This window comes from Mus musculus, chromosome 11 (assembly GCF_000001635.26).
Source record: "Mus musculus strain C57BL/6J chromosome 11, GRCm38.p6 C57BL/6J".
NCBI lineage: Eukaryota > Metazoa > Chordata > Mammalia > Rodentia > Muridae > Mus > Mus musculus.
In genome coordinates this window covers 56,656,006-56,665,865 of record NC_000077.6, presented here as the reverse complement: position 1 = coordinate 56,665,865, position 9,860 = coordinate 56,656,006, and the positions used below count along the sequence as shown (strand labels likewise).

Below are 9,860 nucleotides of genomic sequence, written 5' to 3'. Positions count from 1 at the left end.
TCAATTCACATCTTACAAAGACTCTTCCCTCTGGGAGAAAGCCCACCAGGATCCCTATAGAATTTTCTATTCTGGTCCTTCCTTCTTACATGTGGTATGTACTCTCAAAGCTAGACACAGGTGAGCAGGGCATTCTGATCCTTCCCAACCCTTCAGAGCACAGAACTGTGAGAACCTAAGCCTGTCTACTGCAACTTCCCTGAGAAGAGCTGGCTGCACAGGACTGTTGGCAATTTTACAGTTCATTGCTGGTATTGCAGATAATGCTGTTATTCTCAATGCTGACTCCCTTCCAGTCAAATAATCAGAGTCTTCATAATTTAGGGTCACCATCAGACCTACATGATACTCCCTCTCTACTGTGTTGAATAACGTTTCTCGTTGCCTTGACAAAAACACCTGAAAAAAGTAATCAAAGAAGGAAAGATCTCTTTTGGCTCACAGATGGAGTCTATCATGTTATTGAAAACACTGCAGTACAAGTTTGGGGCAGCAACATCCATTATCAGGAAGAAGAGAGAGAGAGAGAGAGAGAGAGAGAGAGAGAGAGAGAGAGAGAGAGAGAGAGAGAGAGAGAGAGAGAGAATTCTGGTGCTGGTGCTCAGTGCCTATTTGCTCATTCTGACCCAGCCCAGGATTCCATTCTGTTGAGTGGAGCCACCCACATTTAGCATTTGTCTTCTCACCCAAATTAACCTAAACTAGTAATTCACTGAGAAATTCATGTCTACAGGCTTGTCTCCCAGGTGTCTCTAGATCTTCCCATGCTGACAACCAGTATCGGCCATCCAGATCTCTCTCCCTGATGAGCCCAGGGCTAGGTGAGGTTAGAACACAGGTATGCTTCATAGTTGCCCACTGTGTTTGCCTTTCTCACTACATCAAGCTGTTTCTACTTCATATCTTCATTACATGAATTCTGCCTTCCAGAAGGAAGCCTCATCCTCCACCATGTTCTCTCAAGTGCTGCAGAATGGGATCAGTAAGCTGATGTCGAGCGTTTGAGGGAGCTGAACCCTCCTGTGTCCTTCTGTGCTGAGGAGACATGAACCTCTGCTTCTGCAAGAGCATGCCCCAGTTCTCAGTCAGCATGTGATGAACAGTCTGTTTACTTCTAACCCTGATCAAAGATATTGTACAGATTGATGTCTCACAATGGCCGCCTTGGTATATCTCCAACTAATTTTATCATCTTGAAGTAGCAGCTTAATGTTAAAATCTTTAATCCTTTGAGACGGCCATAAAGACCATAGTCACTGACTGGCCAAATTTCATTAAGAAAATGTCAGTTTTATCTATCACATTCCCCATGCCTGAGCCATGTAGTCATTGAGTATTGATTCTATGGCCTTCTTCCATCTCTACATTCCAGGCTGCTCAGGTGATATCCTTGCTTAGTATCCTTGGATATGATGCCAATCTTAGATTTTTGTCAGCACAACTGTTGTGGTTTGGATAGCAAATTCCCCATGTAGCTCTCATGTTGAAATATTTGGTCCCCAGGTTGTGACACTGTTTTTTAGAAGATTATAGAACCAGTAGAGGGTGTAGAATAGCCAAGGAAAATATGTCACCGAGGTGACTTTTGAGGTTTCATATCTTGGCCTTCCACCCCTTGGACATTCTTCTTCTACTTGCTGAGTACAGAAGAATGTGATCCACCAGCTTCCAGCGTCTATTGCCGTCCCTGCCATGATAGACTATTCCTGTGCAACTGTGAGCTAGAACAAGCCTATGGCTCTTTGGTCAGGGTGGTTTATCACAGTATTAGAAAAGAAAATAAGAGAGCAGAGAAGCAGAATTGGGACCCTGGAGACCAGTACAGAAGCTTCACCAGACATAGTTGGGTTACGGGGTCAAAGTTCCAATAGGTCTTCTCCACCTGACACAGACAAGGATACAACTCAAAATCCCCCTCTTAAGGACCTGCCCTCAATCTGCATGACAAGTTTCATTTTATTACATTTTAATATTTTGCTGTGGGAGAGCTCAGGTGCCATGCTGAGTACTTGTTGGAGGAGTTGGTCCTCACACTACTTGATGGGAACTGCCTTTACCCACCGAGCCACTGAAAGGTCTCACTAACCCTGCCTGATCACTTTCTACCTCTTGTTTCCAAGTTTTATCCTTGCTGAATTTCCTGTTTCTTCAGACTATCTCTTTTGTCTAATTTAGTTTAGGAGGAATAAAAAAACGTATAGGATTGACACTCATTTTGGCTTTGGATATTTTTCCATTGTCTCATCTGGAAGTTGTGTTGTCTTTGAAATTCTTATTGTTTTATGTTCATATAAAATGTCATCTTATTGATGTACATATTGAGTCTCCTAATTAATTAGAACTTTAAACTTGGCACAAATAACGATGCTGATTTTCAGTTTAAGCCGGTATCACAGATAATACTGTGAAAGACATTCTTCCCTGATAAAAAGTTAAACTGAATCCTTGATGTGAATAAAGAAGCACAGAGACCCTTCAGCCTTTACTGAACTTACAGCTAGAGGGTGAGAAGGGAGCACATGCATCTATGTAGGGGAGCAAGTGCATCTAGGGTGGGCAATACATACATGCAAGGATGGACCCCATACATTGAAGGCATCAAAATCTTCCACATGGCCTCAAATATTGAAATATTGTTCAGATGTGAAATAAAAGCCAATAAAGTTTATTGCATGGACTCTCAACACTTTTTTAAAATCTTATTTTATGTGTATTGGCATTTTTTGCCTACATCTTTGTATATGCACCATGTGTGTACAGTGCTTACAGAAGCCAGAAGATGGCATCTGATCTCCTGGAACTAGAGTTTAGAAGGAATTGTGGGTCACCATGTGGGTGCTAGAAATGGAACTCTGCCCCAGAAGCCAGTGCTTCTAGCTGTGGAGTTATCTCTCTAGCCTCAAATCTTTGACATTTTATATGATGTATTTTATATGATGTATGTTCATAGAGATGCCTTTGCTCACCAATTCTGTGTCCTTTTACGTAAGCTCTTTTAATAATTTTATGTATTTGAGTGTGCTTCAGTGTGTGCACTGTGTGGAAGCCAATCTTAAGTATTGTTCTACATTGAGTTTTGAGACAGACTCTCTCACTGGAATCTAGAGCTTGCTGATGAGAATTGCTGGCCAGTGAACCTAAGAGCTCTTCCTGTCTCTGCCTCCCTAAAACTAGGATACTCAGCATGAATCCCCTGCATATGTGGCTTTTTCACATGGTTTCTCCAGATCAAACTTAGGTGCTTGCTCTTGTGTGGCAAACACTTCACAGACTGACCCTTGTATAAACTCTTCATTTGTACATAGACGCATGGATTGCTTACCTTAATCTGCCATGTTGTTCAATAACCAATAGGTGCTCTCTGCCCCCAAACTCTGACTGACAATTATTTACCCAGCATTCATAAAAGAGCCATCAAAACTGAGATATTAATTTTGTTCAGAATTAGATTTTTAAAAGGAAGGATGAATTTTATAATATTTCAAAAATCACATGCCTTCCAATCTCTAGCCTCCAGCCCCTGTGGCCACTTTAAATCCAAACTTTATTCCTGATTTAAGCTGTCAAGCAACAAGTTATAACTCATCTCTACATCTCTACATCCCTCGTCCTCTCTCCTGAAAGGTGTTCTGTTTTGAAAGCTGCCTTTCAGTCACACCTGGCTCTGTTTACCTGGTTATTCTTGCTCATGTTTGCCCAGGGCTGGTAACACTTCTCACAGCAAAGAGGATGGCTTTTCAGGGTGGCTGAAGTCACAGTGAGGGAAGGAGAGGACAGAGTGCTCTGAAAACCTGAGGCAGGTGAAAATGTGATTTTAATAGGTGTGACCCTTCTGGCGTGGAAGCACCTCTTCCATGGAGTGACCTGTGTACCCTCTCCAGTTACGTACATTTCTTCAACATATTGCTGTTGAGAAAGACCCAGCAGTACCATGGGTTCTGCCACATGGAATTGGATTTCACAAGTGGCTGAGGGCAGGATAACTGTGCTGATAAAGGATTTGGGGAGGGAGAAAGGCAACAAAAAACAACTAGATGTTTCTCTCAATAGATTCCTGGGATTTTCTGTTGAAAGATATGAAAGAAACACACAGTTTGACCTGGGAATGCTGATATTCAAGTAGAATAAATGGGCCTGAGCAGAGTCAGAGAGGTCTTGGGAGGCTGGCCTTGCCCTCTGAGTGCCTGCTGCTGCTGCTGCTGCTGCTGCTGCTGCTGCTGGAGCTGGAGAATTCCCTTTTTCTCCAGGGTCTACTAGACAGAGTGAGGTCCCTCTGTTTGCTTTATCACTCCTTAATAGTAGAAGGAGGAATGGGGGAAGCCTTCTTGTGCATTTCCTTGAGGCTGGAGACCCCTGAGATACAGGACAGATCAGTTAAAAGAAACCCAGTATCCAGTGGCAAGTTTATTTCTCTGATATAATCATCAGTAGTCATCCCAAGGGTGTGATCATAGTCCCCATATCAAGCAAGTGTTGCAAGGTCTTGGCCATGAGGTTTTTTTTTTTCCACACAGATTTATCATCATAAACTTATATTTATTAAAGGGTTATTTTTTGAGGCAATTTTGAATGTTGTTTTATTTCTTCTTCAATAGACTTGTTATTGATATATAAGAAGGCTGCTAATTTTTATGTGTTAACTTTGAATCCTGTCACTCTGCTGAAAGTGTTTACCATTGCTAAGTTTTCCAGTGGTCCCTGTAGAGTCTAAAATGCCATCTCCAAATAAGGATGCTTTGAAAGAGAGTTTGTTCTCTTCTGCCCTCACTCCCCACCCCCAGCTAAGGTTTTTAAGCACTATAATGAGAAAAGACCGTGGACTCCTCTTCTTTTTTCTCCTTCCCCTGACTGGTGGAATTTCTGCCCTATTCTCTCTTCTGTCCAGTCATTGGGTGATCAGCATTTATTGACAACTCAGAGAATAAATGCTAAGAGTTGTTTACACAAACTTGAGACAGGAGATTTTAGACATAACCATTACAATGCTGTGTCTGGATTGAAACAAGATACGAAGGCAGCGAAACCAGCATGTAAATAACACAAGGATAATTTTACACAGTACACACAAACGTTATGCCTACAAGAGTGGGGAGCTTAGGTATGCTCATCTTGTTCCTGATTTTTTATAGAAACACTCTCATCTCCTCTCTTGTGGTTTAGTGGGTGTAGAGGGGATATACTCGGAGGATATTCTAGCTGGGTAGGGAAATGGTCAAAAGTGGAAAGGATAAAAATAGGAAATGTATGGATTTGTTAGCCCCATCAATGCTTTTCAACCAGTAACTAACTCTATAGTGGGGAAAGAAACATTCAGTTATACTTCAAGTAAACGCCTGAGTGCAGGTCCAGCCTCTGAGGAGGATGCTGTAGTTGGCTTCATTAGCAAGAGTAGCTTACATTCTCTCATAGTAAATCTATTTCTCTTAGTAAATCTATTTCACTTGAGGCTTTTGAAGTGTGGATATCCTCATCATTGACTGGAGGGAGAGTATATTTCAAATTAATAGAAGTTAAGACGGCCTCTTGAATTGAGGTTATTAGTCATGCACCTCAAAAGAGGCAAGAATATTCAGCTATGAATAATATACAGGACTAGTTTTAAGAAGCCTGGAGTGTTGCAGACACTGACCTAGCCAATCCTACAGAAGATGTGTGACCACCTTTGACTTAAATGTTTTGGAAAAATAAACACTATCACCACCTTGCAAAAGTATTTTGTTTCACTTTTAAGTTTGTTGTTTGTTTGGTAGTTTTTAAGGCCTGGCCTGGTCTCAAAACTTATTGTCTAGCTGACAACTTTGAAAATCTGGTCCTTTTCCCTCAACCTCCTGAGTGCTGGGGCTACAGGCATGCAAGACCACAGAGCATAATGGGTTTATGTGGTTTTGGGGGAGAAACAGGGCTCCATGCTTGATGGGCAAGTGCTCTACCCAGTGAGCACATCCCAAACCTACTGCAGTGTTTGTGATGTTCTTCTTTTTCTCTAGTGCTCGTTTTAGAGAATAAAAATATATGCATTTTCTTGCTTCCTTGCAGTAAGGGAAATACCATGTGATCAGTGCTGGCCACAAGAAGCTGAGCATTCTGAGAAGGTGCATCTGGGAGATGTCTGTGTAAAGTCATCTCTGATCCGAATGTGTAAGCCTGGAGCCCTGGTGGTTCCTGCACCTGCGTGGCTAGCTCATTAATGTAAGGGAGAATGAGAAAGAGAAAGCAAGAGGAAACCTCATGGGATTGCTGAACACCTGCACAGACTCCAGAACCCACCTGTGGCTGTGTGTTATTCGAGGAACACATTTCTCATTGTTGAAACTATTCACCTTACAGCTTTCTCCTGTTTCCAAGTTTCCCCAAGGATCTACTTTGCTGCTGCCATGTAAATAGTGAGTATATGTTCTCTATGTTAAGATGGTAGAAATAAACTTCCAGAAGAGGGACTGGAAGAGCAGGAGGTGGCAAAGGAGAACAGGATAGCCACATTTGTGATATGGACAATGGAGTACCATGTGATAGGACTTATAAATGGAGGACGATGGTGTGAGATGAAGATGGACAACTCAACCGATACCTAGTTTAGAGACCACCCAAGGGTCTGACCATGATCTAGAATGGTTATTGTATAGGTGGAGAACTGACCAGCCAGGAATGAAAATCAGTGATCCTAAAGCTCAGGGAGAAATTTTCCATACAAAATGAAGTAGGAAGAAATGGAGGAAGAAATCCAACATCAACCATTGGCCTCCGCATGTACACCCTCATACTAATGCACATAGGCACCCCCACACCCACACACACACACATACACACTATTTTAAAAGGGAAGTGGTCCACATAGACCTGTGAGGTGTCTTGGATGAAGTTGATCTAGATTTGGATTCTTTAATTATACTACTGACATATTTTAGTCAATTAAGTATTTGCTGTGGGAGGTTTTTCTGGCTTTTGTGGGCTGTTTAGCACTGTCCCTGACTTTACCTGGAAGATTTCCACTAGTAACAACTTCTGTCTTTGCAAAAATAAGAATGGTTGAAGCAAGGTGGGAAGAGATGTCTGTTACTAGAGGAACATTTTCATGTCAACAGGTCTAGAAAGAACACTGTCTTATTGCCAAATTTTCTGCCAGTTTGCATGCAAGCAGGATTACAGAGTCAACGAAATACCATCAAATATTTATGGGAAAGGTGGTGTGATACTCTCTTGGGAGTCAAAATAACTGGCTCTGAGCAGTTCACCACCGAATGAGTAAGAAGGGAGCTGTTTTCCCAGAAGACATCTGAGACTTCCTAGAAGACAGTTACATCTCGATACAGGCTCTATACTAGCTGTGCAGGGGTTTTTGTTTGTTTCTTTGTTTAGTGCTGAGGTCCTCTGATTCCAGAGGCCACCTTGCTCTGTAGGATTAGATGTTCTGATCTCTGAAGATATTTAGGTTTCATCCAAGAGCTGGAAAGAGGACTCAGGTCCACCATGTTGTCAGGGAAACTCAGAAGGGAAATGGGAGGACACTGTTTTACTTGACTTTTCTTTACTTAAAAAGTAAAGAATGTTCATTGTTTAACATCGTTTTATATATCAACATCATTTTATATATTAACATCGTTTTATATATGTAAGATTCCCAGGTGACTTTGGGGTGATGTGAAAGCAAAGTAGACTTCAGTTGAAAACCATTGCCTTAGCTGAGAAGCATTCATTTAGTTGAGAACTATTGGCTTAGTTGAGAACCACTGGCCTAGTTGAGAACCATTGAGCTAGCATGAATGTGGTTGAAATGGGACCATGAGAGAGACAAAGGTGACGTCAAGTCAGACAAAATCTGGGAGAAATCCCTGGGGGGCGGGGGGGAGCAAGCTGTGTTCACATAACATTACTTTGGGGTTTAAACTCTTCTTGTGATTAAGAGCTCAATGGATTCCTACTAAATGTCAGTATTAGGAGACTAATATTCAGATAGAATTATTAGATTCCAAATAAACAAGTCAACTTTTACATAGCTCCCCTCTTATCCTGTTTTGCTAGTTAGAATTACACTTCACAGGAGACCTCTGTCAGACTTCAGTGGCCTGTCTTTTGCTATCTGTCTGTGTTTGTTTTTCTAGAAGTTGCTTTTCACTATCTTGCTGACTGTCTTCCTTCAGGAATGATATTTAGTGATCTATCTATCTATCTATCTATCTATGTTCATGATCATCATCATCTATCTACTTTATGAAGCTGATATATAATTACACTTCTTTGTTTCTTTTACAGCACGGTGTCAGATTTAAATATGGTAAAAACCTGGTAAAGTCTAGACTGATCAGAAATGACTACCATTCTCTCATATTAATTAAAGGAGACTGTATGTCATAAGATAGCAGAAATTTCCCAGAAAGAACTGAGTGCCAGTCCCTGAGCATTATGGGATATGAATTATGATTATAATGAGAGGAATTGGGGACAGACTAGATCATGTTAGGCAATGGGCCATGCATACTCTCTTTATGCTTCTTTGCTTAGGGGTAGGCTTGGTGATAGGGTATTCTTTTGCCCTCAAGTATGTCACTGAAATCTCTTGAAAAAAATGTGTTTGTCTTTTTCCCACTTTTATAATATTGAGATGTCACAGCCATAGGAAAAGGATTTGTTGAAGATTCCTAAAATAGTGGAACTTTCATTTGCCATGCCAATGTGCCTCACACTGACAGGGGCCTGAATGTCTCTGGACTCTGCTCCATGCACTTGGCTCTGCTTCAGTGCAAGCTCACAAATGAGAACTCCTACTTAAACAGCTGTAAAGGAGACATGTGCAGAATGCAGAAATGACTACAGACAAATCTCACACAGAAGATTTGCATATTGTCAGTACCTGTATCTCACCACAAACCAACCCCACTCTGCCTGCCCATATTGTCACAGCTTCTCTTTGATTCAATTTCTTGTAAACAGGAGCAATGTTATCAATTTTGTTTCATTGCCTTGGCAGTCTGAGAGATTTCAGGGTTAAAATATTGTCCAGGAGGGCTAGGCTTTTATGAGCTGATAACAATTTGCTCCCTGCAATTTCTAAGGAGTTATTTTCAGTTTATAGTGTGGATGAGACCAGCAGCCATTGAATAATAAATTTATCAACTAAGGTGATTGGCGGAAGGGAAGCCATAGGTAGCAATTCCAAAATAAGTGATTTAGATGTGAGGCTTTCCTGATTGACAGAGTCATCTCTACCAAGAATATGGAAGGGTGACTTAGATCTATGAAAACAAACAAACAAACAAATGCCATTCTAGCTGGCTTTGCTTCCACAAAGCATTGCTTCACTGAAGAATATATTTCTTTGGCAGGGCCATTATCTTTCTTGATGAGAAATGAACATATTAGAGTTGATTCTCATAGAAAACTGCTGATGGTATTAGATTGAGAGGAAGATCAAATGAAAACGAATTCCAATCAAACTAACACAACGTGGCATTGGAGATGAGCAAGATCAGTGGGAATCAGCCTCCTGCCTTATGTTTAATGCATATGGGTCATCCACAAGAGAGTGTGTGTCTTCTATTCAGGTAGAAAGTGAATATACAGTCTATTTAGAAGCACCTGGGGGCCTGGTTGCTTTTACTTTTGGAGAGATGAAGCACTGTTAGTAGAAATGATGATGAATTCCCAGGGTTGTGAAATCACTAGGAAATAACCATCTCTCATACAGGACAATTGCCCCACATTTTGAGATGCTCTTATCATGCTAATAACACTTGAGTGAAGCTTATACTGAAATGTGCATGGCTCTTACAATGGTTTCTTAATTTTTGGTGTGAGTTCTATACCTTGGCTGAAAATAAAATTTTGATCCTGTTGGGTCAGTTCATGAGAAGACTTCAATAGAA

The 9,860-nt window shown here is 41.1% G+C and overlaps 1 long non-coding RNA gene across 3 annotated transcripts in view; it reads left to right on the top strand.

The window, feature by feature from the left end:
• Positions 1-581: 581 nt before the first annotated feature.
• The window catches only part of Gm46261, a 40,897-nt gene continuing 31,618 nt past the window's right edge, over positions 582-9,860 (top strand). The window contains exons 1-3 of one of the 3 annotated variants that reach the window (XR_001780132.2): positions 582-821; positions 931-1,167; positions 6,037-6,383. This is a non-coding gene — a long non-coding RNA (predicted gene, 46261). Of the gene's footprint in view, positions 1,168-6,036; positions 6,384-9,860 lie in introns of all 3 variants that reach the window. The other 2 variants (XR_001780131.2, XR_001780130.2) reach the window with 2 other exon arrangements.